Source organism: Grampus griseus, assembly GCF_964374135.1.
Source record: "Grampus griseus genome assembly, chromosome: 6".
NCBI lineage: Eukaryota > Metazoa > Chordata > Mammalia > Artiodactyla > Delphinidae > Grampus > Grampus griseus.
Window position 1 is genome coordinate 8,436,876 of NC_139000.1, and position 21,235 is coordinate 8,458,110.

General features: G+C 54.3%; 2 protein-coding genes across 4 annotated transcripts in view; one reads left to right on the forward strand and one right to left on the reverse strand.

Annotated features, from left to right (window-relative positions):
* Nucleotides 1–21,235, reverse strand: part of RALGPS1 (Ral GEF with PH domain and SH3 binding motif 1) — a 282,818-nt gene that overhangs the window by 72,645 nt on the left and 188,938 nt on the right. The window lies entirely within an intron of this gene.
* The window catches only part of ANGPTL2 (angiopoietin like 2), a 32,734-nt gene continuing 32,072 nt past the window's right edge, over nt 20,574–21,235 (forward strand). The window contains exon 1 of the mRNA XM_082656572.1: nt 20,574–20,973. The gene's annotated coding sequence lies outside the window, so the exon portion shown is untranslated. The remainder of the gene's footprint in view (nt 20,974–21,235) is intronic.

A 21,235-nucleotide genomic window follows, 5' to 3' on the forward strand; every position in this document is an offset into this window, starting at 1 on the left:
TCCGTACAAGCCGACCGCAGGCCACCGCGTGGTTCTGGTGGACAGTTCCGTTGGTGGAAGGCCCCAGAGGACTCATTCTTCAGTGGAAATGGAAAGGTCCCAACCCCGGAGGCACTGGCGCATTGTCTTATGTACTGGACACCCTAGACGCCTTCTGAGAAGGCCCCAGGAGGTGGACAGGGGCTGCCGCGGGCCCTGCTGCCAGCCCAGGGTATGTCCTGTCCAGGTCCGTCTTGACCGCACATACTCAGAGCTATCGCTTTACACAGGTGCCGGGCCAGCTCCAGGGTCTGGGTGCGGACAGGCGCACATCTGACCCCGTCAGTCAGGCCCTCCCCTGCTTCACCACCTTCTCTGGTGCCCCAAAGCCAACTCTCAAAGTGGGAGGAAAAGGAAGAGGATGGACCTCCTGGGGTGGAGAAGAGGGGCTGCAGTAACAAGAGAGCCCCAGCTCCCTCCCTCCTCCCTCCTACAGGCTTGTTGCCGTGACAATGGCCACAACAATCGTAATCATAATAGCATAAAAGCTGACCCGTGTTCAGAGGTCAGCCCATGCGGAGCATCAAGACCAGCAATCGACACGTGTCATCCATGTTCCCCAACGTGTGGACACACTCCACTGAGAGGATCATTGGTCCAGGGATGGACATTTGTATCTATTTTAACGTGTTTAGAAAAACGGCAGCAGAGCAAACCCTCAAAATCACAGATAAGAATAAAATAGATTTAAAGAGAAAAACTGAGCCAGAACATTAGTAGGATTAGTGAAGATGGTCATAAATGCCCAAAGTTTGGGGAAACATTGCATTGTCTTAGGATCCTCACAGCAGCTGTTCTATGGATGGCAAGGCGCAGGGAGGTTCCTGGCACCTGGGGAGTGACGACTGGGGTTAGGGCCTGAGCCCTGGAGACTGGGCCTCTATCGCCCTGGTCTCCGCTGAGGACACCTCTGCTTTTCCTCCCCTCCACCCTCGCTCTGCTGACCTACCGGCTACTCACACGTGGCCCAGTGGCCTCAGCCCTGCCAGGACCAGAACAGGACACAAAGAATTCAGATTAGGTTTGAGCTACAACTTACGGCCATGAAGGTGCTGCCTACCCACCAGTAACTGCGGCCCTAGTGCACTACTAATAAACCAGTAAGTCCCACAGGCTGAGGACCCCGTGCATGTCTGGCACTGGGCTTCACCGAGGGGGCTACCAGCATTATGCCCACTTTACAGTCGTGGACACTGAGACACGGAGGTGCCCGAGGTCACACAGCTAGGGAAGGACCCAGACTCTGTCCTTCAGTGGCCGACCTCCACAGGACACGCCGCTCTGTGGGCTGACAGCTGGCACGAAGGGTTCTATTTTCCAGGGCCTCCTGGACAACCTGAGGATCGTGGCAACTTGTGAGCTTGTCCAACACCTACTCCCCGGGGGGAGCCCGCGCCTGGGATGCTTCTGGCTTCCGCTTCTTGCACTGGCCTGGGATTGCTGGTGCCCGTCCACCCTCTCTCCTCGGGGCTCCCGGCTCCCGGGACGTGCTCCTTGCTCTCGCCGGCAGCTTGATGGCTGGTACTGCGCCATGAGTACTGGACCAGCTAAGTCGGGCTCGGGTCCTGAGCTCCTGTTTCAGCTCTGGCCCTTACGAGCAACAGAGCCGTGGACGAACTCCCATCCTTCCCTGCAACCCCATAACCTCATCTGTAAACGAGGCGGTTGGAACTTCTGGCTCTGACAGTCAAGAACGCTTTGATCCTAGAGACCAGTGTGCTATACACCGTGTCATGAATATAAGGCTGTGGACACGAGCACACACGTGCTGTCCCCAACGCCTGGACACGGCCCACGCACCCTGCAGCTTGAGGCTCAGGCCGCACTACCTGCAGAGCCCCCCTGCCCACCTCGGCCTCTCCTCTGTAACAATCCATCGCTTTGTAATTAACGGAGCCTGATCCCCATATAAGAGGCTTCCATTCCCCGAGGGCTGCTGCCAGCTCCACATCACACCTCCCTGAACCCTCAGGCAGCCCCATTTACAGAAGAGGGACCTGGGCTCAGAGAACTTGAACAACCTGTCTGAGATCACCTGGACAACGAGGGACAGAGCAGGGTCCAAAGTCTCGTCTGCCCAACCTGTTGATTACCTGACGCCTGCGCCCCCAGGCTGTGAGCACCGAGGCCAGGGGCCACTCTGCCCTACCCAGAGCTGCCTCCCCAGCACTACCGCAGTATCTCCTCCACCACAGGCTCTTAGTAAATAGCTCTTAAATCAAAGAAGCGGCGGGGGGCGGGAGGGAAGACGTGTAACTCAGAACCCTTTTAGTTGCAAGTGACAGAAACTCACCCGGAACAGCTGCAAAATGGGGAAGGACTTTAAGAGTCTCAGAACAGCTCACAGGACCCGCGGCTGCACCTCAGAATCTGGGCAGCCCCAGGACAGCCCCAGGGAGGCTGGCGCGGGGGACTCCAGCCGGTGCTTGCTGCCTGCACAACCTACTCTCCCCTTCTTGGGGCGCAGCTGCACGCCTCATTTACTCAGGCTCTCCATGTGGCAGAGGTCAGGCCACTGGCAGCTGTGGTGTCAGGATATGACAGCACAGCAACCAAGGCAGAGAGATTCCCCCTCTCCCTGGCCTCAGAAAAACAAAACAAAACAATACAGGCAACACTCTAACTGACCTAGTGTGAACCCCACGACGGGCTGGGGGCTGATGTGCTGTGATGGGGCCAGATTCAGGTGTGGTCCTCTGCGGTCAGGTGGTGGGTGAGAAGGAGACCTGTGAAAGCCCCACACAGAGTGGCGGAGAGGGCGGAGCTCCATAACGCTCAGGAGACTCTCCCCTCCCGCTTGCTTCTCTCTCCTCCCACTTCACTCCATCACCTCCGCTGCCATGGCTCCCCTGGCTGGCAGCCCCAGTGGGTCTCACCCATGGAAACGCCCCACTCTGGGCTGCCGCCAACCACACCTCTCCCACCCAGTGAGCTGAGGCTCCTTGGGCAGTCCTGGGCCTTCTGGCCATCTGTGGGAAGTTCAGGTGGCCAGACTGGTGACGCCCAACCTGGGGTCGTTGGATGACTGAGGTCATTACTAGTCTATTGCAGAATTGGAGTCCACTGGGGGCACAGACATGAAATGCTTTATTCTCTCCAACGCCACTCCCCAGCTGCGCTGTGTTGACTCCCCTTTCCAATTTTGGGCAGCTGGTCCCTCAGTGAAATCTGGGCCAGATTCTGTAACTTTGCAGTCACTTTCCATTATTAGCATAGTAGCATTTCAAGATTTAAGACTCGGTTCTGTTTAGTTGAAGACTTGATTCAAACCTCATTCAAAGCTCATCTCTGTTCTCCCTTCCCCCCCTCCCCTCTCCTTGGGGGTTTGGAGGAGGTGGGATGGAGGGTGCTCTGCCATTTTCTTTGTTTGAATCTCCTTCCCTAATGCCTTTCAGACTCCAGCAGACCTCACTGGGCCCACTCTCTCCGGGAGGCGGGGTGGGGAGTGAGATCCGCTCACACAGGGGTCACCTGTCACTGGTGGGAGAACCTGGTCTGGTTCCCTCTGATGCAGGAGGTGATCTGGGTCTCCTAGGGATGTGTTCAGCTGTGTCCTGGCCCCTCCATGGCTGAAGGGCAGCCAGGCACCCTCTCCCTGCCATGAGGGGCACATGTCCTGACCCCTCTCTAGGTTGGGTGTCCCCCACGGCTTGGTGCGGTGGCCACCTGGGCAGCCACAGCTCCTGCCCCACTGCCAGCTTCTGCTCCCTTCACATGGAGACACAGTAACATCTGGGGTAGCTGCTGGCATCCTGTGAGGGCCACCGCGAACGGGAATGGGAGGTGAACCCACCTCTCCCCAGACACCCGCGTTCTTTAAGCCTGGTGATTCCACAGATGCCCCCCTTCAGAAATCCCTACACCAGAAATAGGCACCAGTTTCCATGTTCAGTAGGACCTGAACTTCAGGGGCTATGTGTCAATCACCCTCTCCCTCTTCTTCCCCAGAGAGGGAGGGAGCTGAAAAGGATGCAGCCCCTGCTCTCAGCTGCCCCGGGGTGCTCCCGCACTCCACGGGGCCGAGGGTCCTGCAGTCCCTCATCACGTGCCCAGTCCCTCTCTTGTAGGAGGCACCCCAACCTTCCAAAGGACTCTCCCAGAGACTCCCCACTTGGCTCTGGGGAGAAGCACCCGTCTCATCTCAAACTACCCTTGCTGTGAGTCCAGGACGCTCTCTCCTGCACAACGCCTCCCAGATTCACAGGGGTGGGTGTGGGGAAGGGGCTGAGACTGGAGGTGGGGCCGGAAACCATCACCTCAGTTCCGTTCGACAAACATTATATAGTTACTCTCGGCTGGTCGGAAGCTCTGGTTAGCTACGAGCTTGTTAACGAGAAGGGGGTGAGGCATTTCTTTTCACCTAACACCAGCAGCATGTGTCACAGAGACAGCTTCTATTGCAACATTAAAGAAACAGAGCTCTGTATCAGTTCTGGGGACAAGACCTCGCTCCTGGTGACCCTGGGCAAGACCTCTGACTCTCTGAGGCTCGGTTTCCTCATCTACATGATGTAGATCAGGATAGAGCTTCACACTGTACCTGAACTTCACAGTACACATGGCAGCTGTGATTATTTATAGGAGTTTTCAAAACCCAGAGTTAAGAAGAGACACGAAAGGGGTCCTGGGTGGGGAAGGGATCACAGGCTTGGTGTCCTCAGGCTGCGCCGGTTCTGGCAGAGGAGCCTAGCCCAGCGCCGGGTACACGTGGGCCAGCAACACATATTTCCTTGAATGGGAGGTGTTCTCTTAATTACAGAAGACTGTTCATCTGCTACTTATTAATGAGGTGTTCTGAACACAGATTTAAACTGAATTTGGTCCAGCAACCAAAAGAGACTGTGGGTCGTAAAAAAAAAAGAAAAAAGGAGGAGAGACCCCTGTGTGTGTGTAGGGCCGGTGGCCCTCCTATCCGGGAGGGGCGGGAACCGGCAGCTGTCTCCCGGAGCGCCTGCTGGAGCTGGATGGCAGCCGTGAATACTTTCTTTCTTAAGTGAAGCTCTTCTCTGTGTATGCTGAATTGTGGCATTCACGGGGGGAGTGAGGACAAGAGCATTTACCAAGCGGGTACCAGGCATCCGTGGGTGCAGGCCGGGGGGCAGGGGCCGGAGACCTGGCTGGGCCAAGGCTCTAGCCAGAAAGGAAGCTGAAACCCACTCCTCCGGCCATCCCTCCGACTCCCATGGTAGGTGCTGGGGTGGGGGTGAGAGGACCGGATGAGCACTGTGACCACAGACCTCGGCAGGGGAGAGACAAGGCCCAAAATAGGTTGAGCGTCTGGGGCGTCAGCTGGGATTTGCCCCTTCCAGCAAGTCAGGGCTCAAGCATTCTGTTTACCAAACGCTCTGCACACACAGAAACCAGGACGGTCTGGATTCCACGTTACAGGGGATGGCAGGGGGTGGGGGGAGGGCGCCCCGGGGTGCGTTTCGAGGTGTTGAAAGCTTCTCTCACAATGCCAGGGAGGAGGGCCAGTTCTGGGGGTGCCCATAAAGAGCCTGGCAGAGGAAGAAAGGCGATGGCAGGCCTGCGGGCGGGCGGGGGCTCGTCCCTGCTGGGCGCACCCCACCCCAAGCAGCTCCAGCCTGGCAGGTAGCGGGAAGGGAGTGACGTCTGCAGACAAAGGCGGCTCTGCGGAGGGGAACGCCACCGAAGCATGCGCTGGAGCCCCTGAGAGTAATCGTAATCGGAACCAGCTGAGGATGGAGCTGCGCTTCCAAGGGCTGCCAGGAAGAGGGATTTCCAGCGGCAGAAGCCTGGGGATGTTTCTCTACCCAGGAGCGCTCCCCTGCCCCGCTGCTCTTCTCTCTCCTGGGCCGAGGGTGGGTGGGCATCGGGGAGCAGGGCAGCCCCCTGGGGTGCACTGTGCCTCCTCCCTTGTGTCCTCCTCATGCGGCCTGGCTGCCCGCGCCACAGGCTCTGCAGATGTGGAAGTACCTTACGTGGATACGTCCTAACTGGCGACAAGAACTCTGCGAGCTTGGTGCCTCTGAATGCCCGCTTTGCAGATGACGACACTGAAGCACTGAGAGGTGACAGGAATTGTTCAAGGCCACGCAGCTAGTAAGTGGTGGGAAGCATGATTTTAGAGCCCACACTCTATACAGTACACTGGCCTGCCTGGTAGGAAGATGACGATGATGATGATGAAAAACTAAAGCACTTGTTACATGGCAGGCACTTTGGATACCTTATGTCATTTCATTCTCATGACAACCCTATGAAACATAGGTATTATTTTTATTATCCCCAATTTACAGACGGGGAAATGAAGGCACAAAAGATCAGTTACTTGCCCAAGGCCATTCGGCCAGGAAGGGCAGGTCTTGGGCTCAAACCAAGGTCCCTCTGACTCCAGCACCCATGACTGTACCACCAAGCCCTTCACTCATCCACCCAACAGCAATGACAACTGAGCACCCAATGCTGTGTGCCAGGCACTGTGCTGAGCACTGGGGACCCAGGGGTGACGAGATGACCGCTTCACCCGCACAGCCTGCTGCGGGAGGGAGGGGAGAACACCAATCATACCAGTAAATAAATAAAATTCCAAGTGTGAAGGAAAGTGTATCTGGCCTGAGCGATGCTTCAGAAGGTTTTTTTTTGAGGGGGAAGCGGTGTTTGAAAATTTATAAAAGTAATTTCTGCAAGATGATTTATTATCTTTTACATGTGCCTTTTATTTCCTATTCTGTGCCAGGAAAGCAGTTGGAAGTCAGGGACGTGTTAATAAAATTGGTCGAATGAAGCTTGTTTCACAGTCCAGACATCACCTGCTGCTTAAACACCACATTTTCCCAGGTCAGTGACACCTGGCCATTTTGGTGAAGGAGAGGCAAAGGGAGAGACTAAAAGCCTCAAGCCAGCTCCCAGGAAATGGCTGCGAAAAGCCAAACCACACTTTCCCGGAGTGATGCATAACCGACACCTGCACGTGTAAAACTGCCGTCAGAAGTAGGGATGGTCACGGCTGGGCCACCCGGCCTCATGGTCTTGCAAACTCATCTATCTTGAGAAGTGGTTCCCACAGCGCCGTCCTCATGGGAACTTTTAGAAATGCAAATCCTCAGGCCCCACCCCAGGCCTACAGAATCAGAAACTCTGGGGTGGCAAACTGTGTGTTAACAAGTTCTCAGGTGATTCCAAAGTTGCTAAAGCTTGAGAACCTCTGATCTAGGATGGGCTGGAATGATGAGCATAAGGGACCCAGCGCTGACTGAGTGCCTACGATGTGTCAATCACACAACATCTCAACCTTCATAGTAATTCTGGGAACAAACAGCATTATCCTACAAGTGAAGAAATGAGGATCAGAGTTTCCCTAACTTGCCCATCCTCACGCTGCTGGGAAGCTGAGAGCTTAAAGCCCGTTAACGGCTGTGGACTTTGGATGCAGACAGGCCCAGCCAGTCCAAATCCTGCCTTTGCCACTTACTGGTTGTGTGGCAGTGGGTCAACTCCCTAACCTCTCTGTGCCTGAGCTACCTCATCACTTAAAATGGAAGACAGTAAAGAGAACCTCTCCTGGAAGTTTCTGTTTTTGAGGATTCAGTGAAACAATCCACTTAAAAGGCCTCCCACCATGCCAGGCACACAGTAAGTGTGCAGAAGACGGCAGATATTTTGTAAGAGCACAGACCTTGTAAGTCCCGAAGGCTTCTGAGCCCCCAAAATTGATGTGATCAAGTGCAGGCATTGACTCTCATGTACTTCACTCACAGGAGAGCTCTTCAGACTAGTGCAGTGCCCAGCTACTCTTATTTAGAAATAATTCTACCAGATTTCTGGGACCTCAGCTGGCGAGAAGCAACAAATCAGGAGAGGGATGGGAGGCTGGGAAGGGAAGGTGACTGCTGCCTTGGAAAGAAGAGCTAGAAAAGTAACGACAAACACAGCTGCCTGGAGCTTACAGGCGGTAAAGTTAGTCTATTCACGACGACTGAGTCGCCAAGGAGAGTGTGATTAGCCACGATTTTCAGCGGCTAGTGTGCTCTGTGTGTGTGTGTCTATGTGGGTCTGTGTGAAAAGCTTAATGAGAATGGATAAAAATTTTAAAGCATTGGATGTTTCAAGAGATAACCTTGTAGCTTCCCAGTCACCTTGATTATCCAAAACAGCTTGGTCCTTGGAGCCTGAAGAGCTGAGGCTTGCCCACGACAGAGGCAGGTCACCAGGGTCTGAGAGGCCAGGCTCCTAGTGCCAGACTGCCCAAGTTCAACACTAGCCCACCACGTACCCACTCTGACCCTGGGCAAGTCAAGTAACTTCTTAAGCCTCGGTTTCTGCCTCTGAAAATTGGGTAATAATAAAGGAACCTATCTCTTGGGGTTGCTCTGAGGATCAGTAAGCACTCAGTAAATGTTACAAGTCACATTGGGATGTGCACATGTGCACTTTCCACAAGCCTGCTTCCCGCCATGTTGGTTAAGCAGACTTCAAATACAGACCAAGGCAGGGGCAGGGAGGCAACTCTATGCCTAAAGGACTGTTGGTCGTGAGGCTCTGCGGGAGTGGTTCTGGGACCGACAGACATGTAAACCAGAGAGGGAAAACTAAAGGAGGCCATCTGGAGAGATACAAAATGACCAGTGACCTCCCGAGGACCCAGTGTGTTGGAAACCCAGGATGATGGGGCTCCCAGTTACTAAAGGAAGAGAGCCAGCATTTACCAAACACCTACAGTGGAGCCTGTATTGCACTAGGGTATTTGCACTCACATTGATTCACTTATTCCTGCCAGCCGTTCTGGGAAGGTGGTGTTACCATCCACAGTTGCTAAGTGAGGATACTAAGATGCAGAGAGGACTGGTAACTTTCAGAAGTCACGTGGTTCATAAGAGGCAGAGGTAGAATGCAAGCCCAGGCCTGGCTGACCCCCGTCACGCCACCACGCCAGCCACGGTCCAGCAGGGAGGGGGCGCTGGCGATACACCTGTCCTCACTTTCTCGCCACTCTCTCATCACCTGCTGGCACCTGCCATTGGCCAGAAGGTAAGGGAGCCCATGGAGGCAATCCACACAGGTCAGGCTCTGGGCACGGGGCAGCAACTGGAGAATATCTAGCACAGGGGAAGCCTGTCCCCTGCCCTCCAGGGTTTCAGCCTCAGAGCTGAGGTTTATCCAGTCCAGCACAGGGAGGGTGAGAGGAAGGGCAGTGGGGGTGGTCTGGAGGCTAGCAGGGCTGAAGCAAGCCTCCTGCACCAGCTGCCCCTACTCCCTGCAGGGCCTGTGTGGGTGCCCCTGAGATGCCACACTCCAGACCTACCAGTCAGAGAAGCCAGGGCAGGTCTGAGAGCCTTAAGCCCAGGAAGATGAAGAAACAACCCATTCTGATTTTCAAGGGCCACAGCTACAAGTTCTCGCCTCTCCTTGACAGGGCCTGCTGCAAAGTTCCCCTTGCAGCTTTGGGGCAGCGGAGCCATGAATCTTTGCTGAAAACAATTTCCAGCAAGCCCCAGGAGACCCTGAGCTGTCCATGTCTCTCCAGATAGTAACCTTGTGAGCACCCACCTCAGGAGCTACCTCAAGGATGAAAACAAACTAGTCCACTCCAGCCTGAGGGGACACACAGGATCACATTAACAGCAATTCAAAAATGTTTTATAGACCCCACCAGCATACCTGCAGCACCTCAAGCTCATTCCCAAGTTTCCCCCAGTTATTTCTGGTAGTGTCTAGGGTAGGGTCTCCTCACTCCAGCTCCTTGCTGGTACCTGTTTCCCCACACTCCTAGAGGATGGTGCCCAGCACTACCCAACTGTCAGTGCTGGCTGTGGTCAGGGCTGCCATGTACAGCCGCACAGGGTGTGCACTGCCCAACTGGACAGGGCAGTCCCGACTGTGGGTCACTACCTTGTTCCCAGAACTCTACTTCTAGGGCTCCCAAGTGGCAAACCTTCAAGGTGCTTATCAGTGCAGCACGATGCTCACCATATCAGAGGCGCGCTGGGTTTCTGTCAGCTCTTCCTCCAAAACCTAGCCTGAGTCCAACCACTGGTCACTATCTCCTTGACACTGCCCTGGTGCCAGCCCCCTTGCTTCTCATCTGGACAGCCCCTCAAGTCTCCTAACGGTGTTCTCAGCTCCACGCTTATTCCGCCCGGACCACTCTCCACCCAGTACCAAGAGGGACAATGAGAAAACGCAAAGCAGTGCATATCATCTTCCTGCCTGCAACCCTCCAGGGGCCTCGACTGCGCTCTGAATCCAACCCTAAGGCCTCACCTGGCCTACAGGACCTGCCCGGCCTGCCTCTCTCGTTCTGCCTCCCTCCAGTCTCCTGCTTGGCCCCTCTGCTGGGCCACACTGATCTTTCAGGGCCAAGCTCATTCCCACCCCATTGCTTTTGCACGTGCTGTTCCTTTGCATGGCTGCCTCCTTCCAGTCTTTGGGCCTTGATTCACGTGACCCTCCCTCCTAGAAGCCTTCCCTGAGCACCCTGTTTAAAATAGCCTCCCTCCCACCCCCGCCCACCCCGATCTTTCCTATTCCATTAACTGGTTTCATCAGTCTGGAAATTATCGCATCTCTTCATTGTCTGCCTCCTTAAAGAGACATACACTCCAAAAGGCCAGGGGCTGTGTCTGTCTTGTTCACTGCTGCGTCCCCAGCTCCTGGCACCGTAAACATGTGTGAAGTAACTGAGTGGATGTCTCCCACAGAAGAGGGGGCCTTTGCTCTGCCCCACGGCGCTCGCTGAGACTTGTGGCCCCTAGTCTCACGGCTCAGCACTGCGTGAGCCCTGGTCTCACCACGAGTGCAGTGAAATCAGCTCCTCCGGCCTCTGCTGAGAGCCCTCGCTGTCCAGAGCTCAAGCTCAAGCTGCTCTCTGGGAGCCAGGCCGGATTCAGGCTCCATCCTGGTGGCACCGGAGGTCCACGTGCCTGGGTCTGCGTCTTGGCTCCATCGCTTCAGCTGTAGGCCCTTGGGCAAGCTACTTCATCTCTCTAAACCTTATTTTTCTCAGCTCTAAAAGGAGGAAAGTGGTGCTTCTTACCACCTGGAGTTGTGAATATAAAGAAGATAATTCACATGGGCCTTCCGCACAGCGCCTGCGCCCAGTAAACGCTCAACCAGTGTCGTCGCCATTACTAGTTCCCATGAAGTTGTCTCCCACGTGTTCTTCCGGGACCCGAACGCAGCCATCCTCCCATATCTGCTCAAGCAAAGCAAATCCAGAACCGCACCCCCCCACCCCCCGCCCCAGGCGCTGGCTCATCGCTTTGGATGCCAGCTACAGATAACTTGTGAACAGCAGCTCCCTACGGGTTCACTGAGAAAGATGAAATGAGGGATTTAAAGAGAAATGACTAATATCCGTCATCCCCAGAGATGCACACAACATGGGCCTATCCTCAAGGAACTCACAGCGCAGGAGAGGAGAGCAGATCTGCAAGCGAACGCATCCACTGGGAGGGGGTGACGTCAGCGCCGAGTGGCGGTCCCGTGGACTCAGGTGGCCCCCTGCAAACACGCAGCCCGAACACTACGGAGAACCTCACGTCAAGTCAGATTTTATCACCAAATGAACTTGTGCCAAACTTCTAAAAAAAGGCTTGCTGGGGTGTTTTGTTTGTTTGTTTGTTTGTTACTTTTTCAGCGATCTGGGGTTCTGAATTTGTGGAGGAGGGAGTGTGCTCTCGCAGTCAGGGCCGAGTCATCCAACAGGTGCAGCCAGGCACAGGGCCGGGGGCTCACGATACTATCAGGGGCCCCCAAAATGTTCTAGCTTCCTTTAAAATGAGAGCAAAAAGTGCAATTTTAGGTCAGAAAATGCTTTAATATATAATGTTAGCATATTTGTCCTTACACCAATGCAGTCATGGAAGATGGTTTTTAATATTTTTAGTGGGGGAAGGAGCTCACCAAGTGCCCAGGGTGGGAGGGAGTTGCGGGCCCTACTTGAAGCGCTGCCCGCACAGAACCCGGGAGGACTGGCTGAGATAAGGCCAGGGAACGGACGGGCACAATGCCCGATACGGAGTAAACAATAAACGATGACGACAGTAACGACCGTGATATTTTCAGTCTCTTTTTTCTCACCTATAAAATGGAGTAACTGCTGCCCTCCCCACCCCCAGGCCTGCCGTGAGACTCAAGGGAGACAACAAACGCCAAAACACTTTGGGGACCAGCCCTGCCTGCAGAGGAGAGGGGTAAGACCGGGGACACCGACATCATCCACTTGGACCAGGAACGTGAGCGGACGCCCCTCTGCTGCCTCACCCGCACCCGGCGGGACGGCCCCGAAAGGCCCATCACAGGTACTGCCTTCCTTCATGTACCTGCCTGGCAGACGGATTAGTGGAGAAGGGGGGAGGGCAAGGCTGGGGCAGGGGCACCCGGGAGCCAGATCAGTGCAGGAGGGAGTTACTCAGGACTCCCAGAGCCAGCTTGGGGCAGGCCTGGGGCAGCTCATCAGGGGTTTAGACACAGCCTCGCCACGTCAGAGCGGCTGTCTTTCTCTCCTTGGTCTCCTCCCCGCTCTTCTCCTAGGTAGACTCCCGAATGGTGCCCCTTGCTGCCCTCACCCCTGAGACCCTGAGTCAGAAACCCTGGATGAGCTTTCGAAGGCTAGTATTGCCCTGCAGTCATTCAACAGTCATTCACTAGCGTGTGCTTCTATGCACTAGGCCTCAAGCAAGATGCTCAGGCCAGAGCCCACAATGAGGCAGCCCCAGGCCCAGCCCTCGGAGCTCTATGATGACACCAGCCCATCTCCCCGCCAGCGCCAGCACCTCTGCTTCGTGATCCCACCCTGGCCTCGTGCCTGGGGAGCTCACTCCATCGATCTCTTGCCAGAAGCCCTCATTTATCCGCTCAGCCGCCTCGCTGGGCCCCAGGACAGATAAGCGAGGTCGGTAACAGCTTGGCTACCCCTCGGGACGAGAATTTCAGCAGGTATCTATCTGCAAGCAAATTGCGGTCCTTTCCCACTGACCGTAAAACTGCCTCCAGTCCCTCATCTCCTGTTTAGGACAAAGGTCCCGTCTGATACAGACAACAGTGTTCCAGAAGCAACCGTTTTTAAACATTTTATGCTGGATGGGGATGATTTTAAACAGCTTTGGAAATTTGGGTTGATATTCTTCACTAAATTTGGGAATGTGTTGGCGGGGGAGGTTGGGGGCCATTATTCCTTTAAATATTTCTTCTGCACAATTCTCTCTCCCTTCCCCTTCTGGAACTCCACTTACACAGTTGGCATTGTCCCACAGGTCACTGAAGCACCATTTATTTATCTTTATCTTTAAAAAAAAAAATCTCTGTGCTTGTTTGGATCATTTCTATTACCTGGCTTCAAGTTTGCTGATCCTTTATTCTATAGGATTTAATCTGCTGTTAATTTTATCCAAATTATGTTTCATGTCAGGTGCTGTACCCTTTTGGCTTTAGAATTGCCACTTAGTTTATTTTTATGTGACCCATTTCTCTTCTGAGATTCCCTATCCATGCGTTCATTCTGTACTTCATTTCGTGAAAACCCTGTACAAATTCATAACATGTACACATTTTCAAGTCCTTCTTTACTGATTCCGACATCTGGGTCATCGGTGGGTCTAATTTTATTATTTCTCTTGATCGTGGGTCACGTTTTCTTGCTTCTTCACACGCCTATAATTTTTAAGTTGTGTGCTGGACATTTTGGATGCTACGTTGAAAAGACTCAGTATTTTATTGTCTTCCTCTCAAGAATGTTGTGTTTCATTCTGGCAGGCAGTTAAATTACTGGCATATTCCCTTGACCTTGTGGAGGCTTGGTTTTTAGGTTTTGTTCAGGTAGGTTTATTTTGGTTTTGCCCTTAATCCTAGAGTATAACCCTTAATCCTGGGTTCACTTGTAAGGCATGGCCTTTCTGGGATTAAATTGAGAGCCTTAAGTGCTGGCTAAGCCCCATTAACTTGGCAGGACTTGAACTCCAAACTCCATCTTTCAGGCAGCTGCTGAACTTTCTGCCTCTCAGCTGCTGCTTTCTTTTGGGCTCCCAGGACTCTCTCTCTCTCTCTCTCCCTCTCTCTCTCTCTCTCTCTCTCTCTCTCTCTCTCTCCATGTATACAATTTAGGGGTTAACTAAGGAATCAAGGGGAATTTGTATAGTAGTTTTGGAGCTCCTCATTCTGTGGCTTTCTCCTTTCTAGCATTTCTGCCTTCAATTTCCATCCTCAAGGTCCAATCTCTTTCTCTTCTTCCCAGCCAGTAATGCTGCTGCATTGTTTTGTCATTCTGTGTATCACCATGAGTAGGGAAATACCCTAGTGAGCTTCCTGTCTTTCAAGGAACATGTCTCCTCCAGCTTCTATTGCTTTGGATTGCTTTCAAGTGCTTTCAAGCCGCTGTCTTTTGTGTATTATCCAGCTTTTATCATTGTTACTGACCAGTGGGTTAGTTCAATACAACCTACTCCTCCTTTTCAGGAACTGGACCTCCGCACATCCCAACGGAATTCGCCTTCTCACCCAAACCTCCTGCTTTTTACTGATGCCTTACCATAAACCTAGCCCGCTGGTTGGTGGTCCTTAATTCAGTTGTCTGCCCTCCCTGTTCTCGGTCATAGTCTGTTGGGAAATATCAGCCCCGATAATTCACAGTTTGGTTCAGCTCAGTGTACCCACCAGCGCACTAGAAGATGAAAGAGATGTGTGGCCTCACAAGCCTTGTTAGAGCACCTTATGTAGCTACCTGCGATGGGCTGGGTGTCAAGCTCAATATTTTATAGGTATCTTTTTTTCTTCTCCCCCCAAAACCCTATGAGGGAAGTATTACTATTTTGTTCTACTAACAAGAAGAGTGAGGCTTGGCAAAGTGGGCTTCCTTGCACCAGGCCACACTGCTAGGCAGTAATGGGACTGTGATGAAGACTTACATCAAAGATAGCAGGAACACTGTGCTGTGTTGTCCTGAAAACAAATTACATTTCTTCGATTCTAACGTTTTAACACTTTTTTCTTGTTTTAGGATCTCTGAAATCCAGAGGCATCTTAAAGTTAGTAGCGTGTCAGGGTTTAATTGGCAGTACTTTGTCTCTTTTACTAGAACATGACTCATTTAATGGTTGACGACTTCTCAGATTCGAGGAAGTGTGGCAGTTTTTAGTGATCAAGGCTGCAGTGAGGCTGAGCCATGGGTGAGGGACAAAAAGGCAAGGCCCCTCCTCTCCTGGTCAGCTGGTCTTGGAAAGGCCTACAGGAGTGTCTGAGCATCAGGAAGGCTGTGGAACTGCCAGAAGCGTCCATCCCTCCAGATTTAATGAAGCAGCTGCCTCTGAGCTGAGAGTGAGCCAGCTGGTCCCCTCCTCTCCTGGAGGCCTTGTGGTCGGGTCCTGTGACTTGCTGCCTCATGTCTGGCAGGGGAGCCACATGTTTCCTGGTGAGAAGTTAGGAGACTTCTTTTATGGGAAGTATCTAAGGCAGTGCTAGTAGTCATCCTATACTACCCAGTGTCACAGAGGATGTCCCAGCACACGGAAAGCCCTACGAGGACGCTGTGTCTGTGAAGTGCTTGCCAGGCAAGTCTATCCAAGTGTCAGCACAGGGTGTATGCTCAGTTACAAAGCGGTTTGGAGAGCCTGTTGTCAGCTTGTCCATCTCATTCCCGACTTCCCAACCCACCTGCCAGGGGACAGAGTCCGGGCAGTGCCTCTTCTCAAGCCTGGACATCACCTGCCAAACACATTCACTGCTCAGGCAACAGATACTTATTAAACCCCATCTGAGCACTACCTATGGGCTCCAGGCCAATTTGCCCGAAGCCAATTTGCTGAGACTTCAGTTGAGTGGTTTTCATTTTGTCTTCGTAACAGTATCTTAAGGAATGCTCATTTGGTTTGTCGCCTCTCTCTCACCCTGCAGCTCACGTGGGGGCTTGTCCCCAAGAGGGGAGACTGAAGAACAGAGACAGGAGAGATTTAATTTTCGTTTCCTGGTTTTCTTCATAGGTTCGTAACAAACACTTCACAGGAAATTTCCAAAGCTGTTTAAAATCATCCCCATCCAGCATAAAATGTTTAAAAACGGTTGCTTCTGGAACACTGTTGTCTGTATCAGACGGGACCTTTGTCCTAAACAGGAGATGAGGGACTGGAGGCAGTTTTACGGTCAGTGGGAAAGGACCGCAATTTGCTTGCAGATAGATACCTGCTGAAATTCTCGTCCCGAGGGGTAGCCAAGCTGTTACCGACCTCGCTTATCTGTCCTGGGGCCCAGCGAGGCGGCTGAGCGGATAAATGAGGGCTTCTGGCGTCAGATCAATATCTGGTCTAAGAAGCTCAGTGAATCCCATACAGAATAAATATGAAGAAAATCAAACCTAGTCACATCATCGTCAAATTACTGAAAATCAAAGAGAGACAGAAATCTGAAAAGAAGTCAGAGGGGAAGAGACCCACCACGTACACAGGAGCAACTGCAAGGAAGAGAGCTGACGGCTCACTGGAGATAGTGTAAGCCAGGAGACAATGGAAAGGCGTCTCGGAAGTGCCGAAAGGAAACAGTCAGCTTGGGAAATGCAAAGCCTGAAGTGCTGGTAAGACGCAGGTTGCGAGACGCAGCAACCCCCCCCCCCAAGCACCCGTCTACGTAACACACATTAGTCGTGCACTGCCCCCCGCCTCAGCCCCCACCCCTCATACACAGTTATCTCAGTAGAACATCCCAACATTCCCGACAGGAAAAAGAAAAACAAAAGAACTGTTGACTGTCAGGAAGGTGATAAATAGGAAAACACATGAAATTTATACAAACTGTGGGACATAATGAAGATTCTTTGTATTCTGCCGCCATGTAAACGTCACACATCTTTTTCATTCTGGTAAAAACTATACAAAGAAAAAGAAAGATTCCCTTTTCCTCAAATGCTTTAGTCACATGACACCGGTCCAACAGGCAGGTGGAAACGCAGGGATGGTGCTCACTGAGGTCAGGAGGATTCCAAGATCTGGGAGCCATCAAGGTGGAGGCTTGACGAGGATGTTCTGGGTACGAGTGGGGAGGAGCCTGGGGGCAGGGAGAAGCGGCAGCAACTTCCTGAGCAATGGCGAGTGCCAGGCATTGTGCTAAGCGCGTTAGGTACGTTATCTTATCTTAATCCTCACACTAACCCCTAGGAGTCAGTATTATCATTGCCTTTTTTAACAGGAGGAAACAAAGTTTGAGAGAGAATTGGAAAGTTGCCCAGGTTAGTGACAGAGCTGGGATTTGAGCACAGGTTCGTCAGCCTCTGAGCCACAGCTCTTTACCCTCCCCTGCCAGCCATCTGTTTATTCACTCTGCTGTGCTGGGCTGGACAAAAGGAGAGCTCCACACGGCCCACGCCACACATGCCCCCATGCTCAGGGGACTCCCGGGCAACTAAAACGACCAGAGCCAACGTTACTGAGCACTTACCATGTGTGTTACACTTAACGTGTCACATCTTATTTAATTTTCACAACAGCCCTATGGGGTAAATCCTTACATCATCTTCATTTTCCACAGGAGGAAAGTGAGGCTCAGGGCTACTGGCGGTAGAACCAGAATTTGACTGCCCAGCTCAGGCTCCCCAGGGGTGTGCTTGATTGCCCAAGGCCACCAACAGGGCAGGGGGTGAGGAAAGATGGGCAGGGCACGGCCACCCTGCTGCTCCTTTCCCACTTGGTGGGATCCCAGGAACTTGGAATTGTGAAAGCAAATCTGTTTAGCAACCAAGGGACTTGGGCTGCACCTATTCCCAGAGCAGGGGGGATGTCCTGGGAATGCTTCCTGCCCCAGGGGGTCCCATCGCTTCCAACCACCTCTCTCACCAAGACAGCTGCAACCAACTCCCAGCAGCTCTGATGCCTTGGCCGCCGCACCTGTCAATCCAGTCAACACCAGCGTGGCCCTCTTAGAAACAAAAGCAAGGCGGAAGGAACCCTGTCCTGCTCAGAACCTTGCAGTGCTTCCTGACTGCCCTCGGGATGAAGTCCCCCCTCTGACAAGGCCTCATCCTCTGCCACGCTCCCCTTCTCTCCTCCACACCGCACTCCTCTCAGCTCCTGGAAGAACTCACAGTTGCCCTTGCCTCAGGGTCCGCTCCTGTTACTACTGCAGCGTAACAAATTACCACCAAAACTTTGCGGCCTCAAATAACCATTTCCTTATCCTCATGGGTTCTGTGGGTCAGGAATTCGGGCACGGAACACTAGGATGGCTTATCTCTGCTGCCTGATGGCTGGGGCCTCAGCAGGAAGACGCTATAGCTGGGGATGACTCAATGGCGAGGGGCCTCTTTCCTCACACGCCTGGGGGTTGATGCCAGCTGCCAGCTGGGACCCATGGTACATGCAGTCTTCACACGTCAGCTTCCGGGTAGCTGGACTTCTTGGGGTCCAGCTTGGCTCATGGCGCCAACACACAGTGTGCCAGTGAACAAGGCAGAAGCTGCACTGGCTTCTTTCACCCAGTCTTGGCAGTCGGGTAGTGTCACTCCCACTGCATTCTACTGGTTACAAGCAAGTCAGAAACCACCCACATTCAAGGGGAGGGGGCAGAGATCCTACCTCTCATTGGGAGGAGTGTCAAGGTCTCACTGTGGCGGGGAGATATTGTTGGGGCCACTTCATCTGCTATTCTCTCCGCCCAGGCCACCCTCCCTCTAACCTCACCACCTGCTAACTCTGACCCATCCTCCAGGTTTCAGCTGAAGCACCACTTTGTCAGGGGCCTGCCCTGACTGCTTCATCAGACATCCTGCTTAGATACTCCCTGTGCCCGGTACTTCTCAGGTGCCCAAGTCTGTCTGTCTGTCTCCCCTCCGGCCTGCGAGCTCTGTGAGGACAGAGACTTTGCCTTCCTGGTGCTGGCTCAGAGCAGGTTCCCAAAAAATACATCCTGGAAAAGAGAGTCAGAGAGAGAGAGAGAAAGAAGGAGGGAGGGAGGGAAAGAAGGGAATATGCCTGCATCCAGGCTGTCTAGGGCACAGCTCAGAAGAAGCTGGGCCCCTCTCATATGCTCCGGCTGATCTTGAGCCCCCAGCCTGCCATGGCCCCACCAGGATCCTCCAGGCCCTCTGGAAAATCCACAGGGCGGGCAACACCGTCACCTCCGGAGTCGACGTGGGGAAGGTTTCTGTGCCATCCTGCTGTCTGGCTAATGTGGTGGCCTGTAAGATGCTGGGGTCTTCTGGCAAAGAACACCTTTGCCAGAGGACAAGGTCTGAGCAGGATGGGAGAAGCTGAGGCAAGAAGGAAAGGTGCTCTCCTTCTGCAAAGACAGGGGTGGCTATCCTGGGGAGGGGAGGAGCACGGTGGACCCAGGAACATGATACACCGTGCCTAGCGGCGCAGAGAACCCCACTGAAGTTTCTCTCCCAATTTGTACCCAAACATCATCATCACCACCACCATCATCACTAAAAATGTTTTAAAAGGGAAAGGAGAGTTACCACCAACACTGCACAAGGCTGTTGTCCAGGCAGAGGACAAACCTGCCCTGGCTGCTCCTTCCCAGGACTCGCCTCCGCCCACTGAGCAGGCCCGTCCCCCCGGCCTGTGCCAATGAGCCTGTAGGGCCGCTCGCTGCGTGGGGTCCAGTGCTGTCTCTTCTCTTGCTCTGACTCCACAAACATTCATGAGCTCTGTCTCGGGGGCAGGCTCTGTGCTGAGGGTGCCGATGGACTCCCATCATGTGTTCCTCAAAGAGCCGGACGGGAGGTCCCAGCGGAAGTTCTGGGAGCGCAAGCCCTGACCTGCTGGACGCCAGAGTCCTGAGTTCAGTCCACTAAGGCCTCCTCGCCCTACGCCGAGGCCTTTCCTGCACGACCTCATAGAACCCTCGCCGCAGCCCTTGGAGGTAGATTACTTGTTTTAGCTCATCTACTGATGCATGAGAGGGATGCCCGGAGAGATGCAGTGACTCAATCAAGGCCCCTCAGGTGGGAAGTGATGGAGCATTTCCCCAGCGCTGCCCCCACCCCAGCCAGTGGTAATTCCGCTGTCCCAAGCCACTGCTTCTCCCTAACTTCACAGCCCAGATCCCACTGGCTGCTGTGCAGACAGCCTGGGGCTCCCTTCCCCAGGGTTTAGAGGTAAGAGTGAAGCCTCCAAGAAGGGCGGCTGATGGGGAGAGGCCGTCTGTGCGGGGCTGCCCTGCCTGCCCAACTGGGGCTCGGCAGGGCAGGCCTGGAAGAGGCAGCAATCCAGGGGAGGACCCGGCTCCCTGCAGCCCACACGCCAACCCACGGCCTGCACAGCTGGGGCGGATCTAAACCCATTACCTGAGTCAGAGGGGAAGCTCTCTGCCTCGGCAGAGCGCACCCAGGGCTGCCCGGGCTTTTGGGAGCCGTTGGGCCAGGGAGCAGAGCTGGCCTGGCTGCTCGTGCCAAGGAAGGAGGGGGCCCGACGAGGCCGCCAAAGCAGGCTGGGGCGGGAGGGGCCAGGCCAGCTGGGGCCGGAGCTAGTGTGACATCACCGGGCGGCCCGCCTCTGTCTGGGGCTGAGGGGAGGCCCTGAGCCTTTCTGGGGCCTGGGGGATCCTCTTGCACTGGTGGGTGGAGAGAAGTGCCTGCAGCCAACCAGGGTCAGGCTGTGCTCACAGTTTCCTCCGGCAGCATGTAAAGGCTCCACAAAGGAGTTGGGAGTTCAAATGAGGCTGCCGCAGACGGCCTGAGGATGGACCCCGCGCCCTGAGCAGTGCCGCCTGAGCTCCGGACCTGCAGAGCATGGCACTGGGGCAGCTGCCGGCCCCCGCGAGAGAAGGCAGGTCGTGAGCCACCCGGCGGGACCCCGGGCCAGCCCCCGCCCCATCCCTGGCCGGAGCCCCCGCTGTGGAGGCAGAGCGGAGCGAGCAGAGGCCAGTGAGGCAGGGCTGCTCTGCAGCCGGTCCAGCCTGCGACTCAGGGAGGCCATGGCCAGGCTGCCCCGCTGACGGCCGAGGTGAAGCATGTGAGAGCTGCCCCGGGAGCCAGGCAGGAGGGAAGAGGTAAGAGCCCGACTCTGTGGCACCGAGGTATGGGGGCGAGAGGCAGCAGCTGGCTCCGGGTCTCTGGGCTCAAGAACCCTGACCCCTCCAGCCGGGGAACGCGATGCTCGCAGCTGGGCCCTCCTGCTTTCGCTTGGAGCCAAACAAGGCATCTGCTGGGACAGGACCTGTGGACACCTGGGTAGAGGGTGGAGTTCTGGGGGCGTGAGGTCATGGCTGGGGTTTCGAGGGCTCCATCAGTAAGCCCCACTCTCCTTCAGAC